The sequence below is a fragment of the Paroedura picta genome, chromosome 10, assembly GCF_049243985.1.
Source record: "Paroedura picta isolate Pp20150507F chromosome 10, Ppicta_v3.0, whole genome shotgun sequence".
In the NCBI taxonomy this organism is placed as follows: Eukaryota; Metazoa; Chordata; class Lepidosauria; order Squamata; family Gekkonidae; genus Paroedura; species Paroedura picta.
The window spans coordinates 49,118,254-49,124,844 of NC_135378.1; positions in this window are offsets into that span (position 1 = coordinate 49,118,254).

A 6,591-nucleotide genomic window follows, 5' to 3' on the forward strand; every position below is an offset into this window, starting at 1 on the left:
GTTTTGTTTTCTCCCAACCTCCCATGTATTCCTTGTAGAAAAAGGCAGCTTTCTCCTATCTTCCTGAAAATTGGAAGATAGGGGTACAATTCCTGTAAATTTTATCCCAGTGGACAAGACAAGTTACCAAAGGGCATAGCACCCCTATACAATAACCATCTCCAAATAAGTGCATTCGTTATATTAAACAATTTCTATGCATAGGTCAGTATGGTAAACATTTATTCTTAGACTATCTTTGCTTGTTTGTTTGGTAGCATGTTTCCTTGTTGCCCACAAGTCTGTATGTACACAGGGACTGTGTTACCATAGAAATTGAAAGAGAACATTATTTGAGGCAGCCCTTGTTTTTCATCTTATGAAAATGATACAAAATGACTTCTGACAGAAGGACTGCTTGCAAAATAGTGTTCTTTTTTGTTCAGGTCATCTTCTGGTTTAAGGCTTGAAGTCTATAAGTGCAGATTAGTAGTGCCATTCTGCTCATGAGCTTCTTTTCACAGAGGAAAGTCACATTGTTTTCCAATTTAACTTAAACAGAAGGTGGATGAACAGGCTAATCTCTGCATATCTGCTCAAGAATAAATCCAATGTAATTCAGTGAGGTTTATTCCCATGCAACTGTGCATACAAACACAGTCTCTGGGCTGTTTAAAATGTTGGCTCCACTGGGACAAAAGCCTTAGATTTACACACACACACACACACGCACACTAAAATACTGGAACGGAGACTGTTATGCAAAGAAAGGCACTTTTCAAATGACTGGGTACTTGTAGCCCACTTTAGTGTAACAGCACCAGACAATAGCATCTCATTTCATAGACACAATCTGAAACCTCTAGCAGAGCCTGTAGCATTTCAAAGGATAAAGCTGTGAGCAAATAGCATCAAGCAAGCTGCAGGTAGAAACATCATGATTAACAATGTTGTGCTAAACATGGGTGAGGCAATGTCTGGTACTTTGGAAAAGACCAGAATAGACTTAAAAGTTAAATCCATTATGAAGATACTAAATGGATTTTAAAAGACACTTGAAACTCTTGTTCAGATGCCATTTTCAGTTGCTGCATGTCCACATTAGAATGGCCCTTTGGGGAAAATTTAATATTTTAAAATAGGATTTTGATAGCAAGAGCAATATCTTTAGAGGTAGCTTGCCATTGCCTGCCATGGCACAGCATCCCTGGCACTCCTTGGTAGTCCCCTATCCAAATACATAGCAGGGCAAGATCTGACGTGATTGGGCTAGCCTGGCTGTCTAGACCAGGGCGAAGATGGTTAAGCCCTATCTAAAAGCTAGCAGGAATAATACGGGTCTGGTGCTTAAAATCTTAGCTTCTCTATGATGCTTGACATATACTGACACAATCCTCACTGTGTCCTTTCCTTAAAAAAAAATCATGCAAATCAGAGGGGGGGGGAATCTTTTTTACCTGTATGGTTTTCCTAAACATTTTATTTTTCAAAATCATAACAGTCATGTCAAACACTTTCTTGAAGTGGAATGATGGATTTTTCAGGTGAATTTTAAAAATGTGTTTCCAAAATCTGGACCTAAATTACATCCAGTATTAGCAAGATAATATTTTGGGTTTCAGACTCTTCTTAAAAATGAATACATACATGGATTGAACTGGAATGCTACTGGTTTGTATTGTTTGCGGAAGGTCATCAATGGTGGCTTTCTTTATGATGTATTTCTTTCATGGTCCAAAAATCATATACACCCAGCAAGATGCTGTGTTTCTGTCCCGTAATTATCAGTTCTCACCACCCCCCCCCCCCAGCAAATACACATACCAAACCACTGGTAACTCATGAGAACTTCATATACATTTTGTGGAATTATGCCTGGTGGTCTAAGTAACAAAAGGTCATATGGGTCGGCATTCACTATGCACACTAACTGCCCTCTACATGGTAGTCATTCCAGTCATCAGGTAAATAATAACAAAGTAAAAATGGGAAAGTAGGCTTTCTCCTATTTACTTCAAGGAGAAATCCTTCTCTGGCAACCAGCCAGAAGGGAGATAAATTGGTTCTGCCAGTGGGAAACCTTGAAAGTTGGCAACCTTGAAAGAAAGGAACCAATCATGTTGATGATGGTTTAACTAGGCCGGCACAGCTTGTGGCTGAGCAGGCTCAATACATTCATAAATGCTCTGGATTTTTCAGCCCTGCTGGGACTCTGGAAACCTGGCTAGTGTGCTTCATGTGGTTTGGTGAATCACAGGTTGTATTTTCAGCTTCAGTTATTCCTAAGCATGCTTTCCGACTGCATCAATTTTCAAATTTGTAATTCACTTTTCAATCCAAGTCAGTCACAAACAACCAAAATTAAATGTACTATCAAATAAACACATTAAAAGAACTAAAAGACGGAAGCTAAAACAAAAATATCATTCACCATGTGAAGCAAACTGATTTTTCAGCAATCAGAGGGCTAGAGAAATACTCAAATTAGTTACTCTCGTTAACGGTCACTGCCATTGGGTCTCTTGAGGAAGAATGTTCCATGATTACAAAGCTAGTAACACTGTCCTCCATATATTTTCAATTGTTCATAGACATCATGTCTTACATAGAAGATAATCTAAGAAGGATTCGTTCTCTCAAATGGCCCAGGATTAGACTTCCTACTTGGACATGTGCTGAAATACTAGCCTTTATGATTGCTTATTCTGAGTAGAGAAACTGATCACTTAATTTTGCCCAGCTATGCAATTTAGAATGTAATATTAATTCTGCTTAGTACACAATAGATGGTACCAATGGAAATAAAAAATCTGCACAGTTGGGGGACAGGATAGAAGTCCCCCTGAACTCGATTCTTCCTCCCCCCCCCCCATTGAAACAGGAAAGTCTTCTGCACGTGGTTAGGGAGGCTCAGAAGGAGGAAGAAGCCAAGCCTCTTTCTTTCTTTTCTTTAAGGGGGTGAAGGAGAAGAGCCAAGCAGAGAGCCTCTTTCTTTTCTTGGAGGGGAGGGGGAGAGGATCGAAAAAGGCAGAGGAGGGAGGAAAAATCCAGGACGACAGAAGTTGAGAGAAATTAGGGGCTTCTCCTTTTATGCAAGCGTGTCACATGACCAGGTGTAGCCTATAGAGGTTCTCTACCATGGAGCTTTCTTTTCCAAATGGATATTGAGGGTTTTCAGCACTCTGAAATATGGCACAATAAAGGTAGGGTCACTCCGAATAAATCCTTCTTGCTGCAGAAGGAAAATTAAAATCGCCCCAAATCCAAACGGAAATCGCATTCTGTGTAGAGGGCAGGGACTGAATCGATCTGGGGCTGGAATAAAAGCTCCGTGCAGTTTACACCCAGTTCTCCTTCCAACAGGGACAATTAGCAAAGCAAAATAGATGTTCGAGTTGGGACTGGACTGTATCAGTCACCTCCCCCAAGAAGTCTGAGGGGCTATTCCCAGGTTACTGTTGTGTATGTGAGAAATGTATATGAAAGAATGACAATGTACTCCACTAACATCCTCAATGTTTTACAGAGTGACAACAAAATTACAATTCTTACCCTCAACATTATGATCTTTGCAGTTTTTAGTTTATACTTTGCTGCTGTTTTCTGGATGAGGGTATTTTAAAAACTGATTTTGTAATCCTCCCAAATACAATTTAATGCAGGAGAGACAATAGGGAGAAGGAAAAGCAAAAAAAGGTGAGGATTAAGAGGTCATGACTATGTATACAATTTTTTGGATCTTAAACATGAACAGGAAATTATATTGCAGCATCAATGACACTGTTTTCTCCCCCAATGCTAAGGTGACCAGATTTGAATAGTGTTAAAGTGGGACACCATTGACCGGGGGGGGGGGCTGGGGGAGTCATGCTCATATTGGGAGCCTCCAGGCTGTTGAGGGGGGAGAGAGGCTACTGCTTCAAGGGTGTGGGGAGCGCCGTGGTACTTGAAGTGGTGCTGGTCACCAAGGTGAAGGAGAAAGGTATCCTCTGGTATCTGGACAAAAACTCTATGCTAGAAGCTTTTTTATCATGTTTTCCCCAAAGTGTTACCTGGAAGTCATTGGCATGATGAAGTCAATTCATGTATGATGCTAACAATGTGGACTGGGCCTTTCTCTTTCTTCTAGTAATCCCCCCCCCCCCGCTCCAGTTGCTAGAAGAAATGTGGCGATCCAACTTGGGCCACAATTTATATTAGTAGAAAACTTCACATAATTTGTCCTCTAAACAAAGTTTGTTAGCTGCTGCCTTAGCTCCTGGCTTTGCATTCTAATTCTCTCTTTTTGTGCAAGATGGATTCCAGAAGCAAGTTGTGAAACACTTTAGATATGCTGTGCTAGATGTGATGTGATGTGTTCTGTAAGCCCATCAGTGCCTGCATAATTGATCAGAAGTGGTTTGTTTACATGCTGCAGTTTCTTAGGAATTATTTCTGAGCAGTTATCCGATGGCCCTAGTGGAACATTTTCATTACGTTTTCCATTTTTAAAAAAGGCAAAAGAAGTCATGACTACTAGTTGATTTGTCTCACGATTTCTTTTCATTGCTGGTTGTTTTGTTTTTTAGAATAAAAGTGCTCATCCATGTTTCATTGATTTTCTTCTATGCCTGTGTGCAGCCTTTTTTAAGAACTAAGAAGCACTGTCAAGTGAAATCACATTTATCAAAGAGCCATTAAATTTGTATAACCATAATGCTACATGCTTTCTGCTTGTGGGGAAAAGGCCACATGCTAAAAATACACCCAATCCCCTCCTGCCTCCAATAACACTATTCCGCCCATATCCTCATTCAACGGCCACATAGTATGTTATATTCTTGAAACAAACAATATACAGAAAGCATCCAGTAGAGTTTGAGGAAGTAGGAGGACTACAAAATATCTTTTGATGCTTGAAAGGTCTTAGAATAGTTTCTTAATGTACCCTGCATTTCATGCTAGAGAAGAGTCGCTCTTTCCAGTCAGACTGTCAAGGTTCTCAAAAATATTTTCTCAGCCCAGGACTGAATGTGGAGTGTCTTTATGGACATGACCCTGTGGATATCATCTTGGGCTCTCGAAAGAAGAACAGAGTGCTAGTCACAAAACGGATGATGGGGGGATGTATTTACAATCAGATCAGAGACTGAGCAAGTGCCAAGCTTCCCTCACCCTCTCTGTATCTCTCTCTTTCACAGAGATAGATTCAAATAGGTTGGTCTGAAGTAGCACAATAAAAAAAAAGATTTATCTTTGTTGGTCTTAAAGGTGCTACTGGACTCTGATTTTATTCTCTCAGAGAGAGAGAGAGAGAGAGAGAGAGAGAGAGAGAGAGACCGGTGTAGAGAAGGGGAAATCAGAATTATAGAAACTTCTTCACATTTCATCAGCCACAGTTCAGAATTTTCACTAGGAGGTACGGAAAAGTACATACCATCTGCCTCCATTCAACGGAGCAATCCATTGTTCGACATAATTACAGGGGGGGGGGGGAAGCAAGGTATGAGATTTAGCCCTAGCTGCGCTTATTCACCTGATTTCAAGGCCAGCACAATTGTTTGGGTCTTGTAGATGTTTGGAAAAGCTTTAACTGCAAGAGAGGTGCATTGCAGGGCCCGTTATACAAGAATACCTAATCAATACATTAAAATGAAAGAAGAAAATATAACAAGCATATTTATATGGCATGTGCTGCCTCTTTCCCCTTCTTGTCACCTTCATTCTTTAAACACTATTTCCTATCTTGATGCCAATCTAGATTTATTCATTCAGCAATCAACGAATTCTTGGATTGCTCTATATGAAAAGATTTGCAGAGGCTGCCTGGGTGAGTCAGCTGAGTTTCATGAAGATCCACCACTGCCAATACAAAACAGCAACAGTCTACCACCAAGGGAATTGCTTTCAAGAAGCTGCGCTGCTTTCCTAGTACCCACCATTACTTACATCCTGTCAAGAATAGTCCGTTTCCTGCATCCACCTACAAATGAAGAATTAAGACAACACTGAGACTGTTTCTGCCAATGTAATATTCCAGCATATTTTCACTGCATTGGATTCCGGATGCAGACCCAGATTTACACTTGACATTCTTCATTTGTGGTTTTCTCTGGCACCAGCCAGAAGTCTACCCATGGCTTGCATGTTGCACTTTCCTTGGGAGAGTGGGCATTCCCCCTACCCACCCTGCCTCTCCTCCCTTTTTAAAAAAACAGGGCAAGTGTAATGATGCAATCGCTTCGTAATGCAATAAAAATAGAAAAATGTCCCTCCTTTTTTCACCCCCTGGCTTGTTCTCACATCTCCTAGCCATTGCCAACAACAACAACAACAACAACAACAACAACAACAACAACAACAACAATAATAATAATAATAATTTTCTGCTTCTGATTCCTCTTTTCCAAATATAGCCAGTTCCTCAGATTAGAAATTTGAAAATAAAAAGCTTCTCTGTCCTAGTGAGATGAAAACTGGTCTTTTAAAAGCTGTCAAGCACCATTGAAGATACACCATCACCATCATCATCATTTAAATTTATATACCGCCCTCCCAGATGGCTCAGGGTGATATACATCATAGTTAAATAGACAATACAAAAATATAATTTCAACTAAAAATTAATCACAT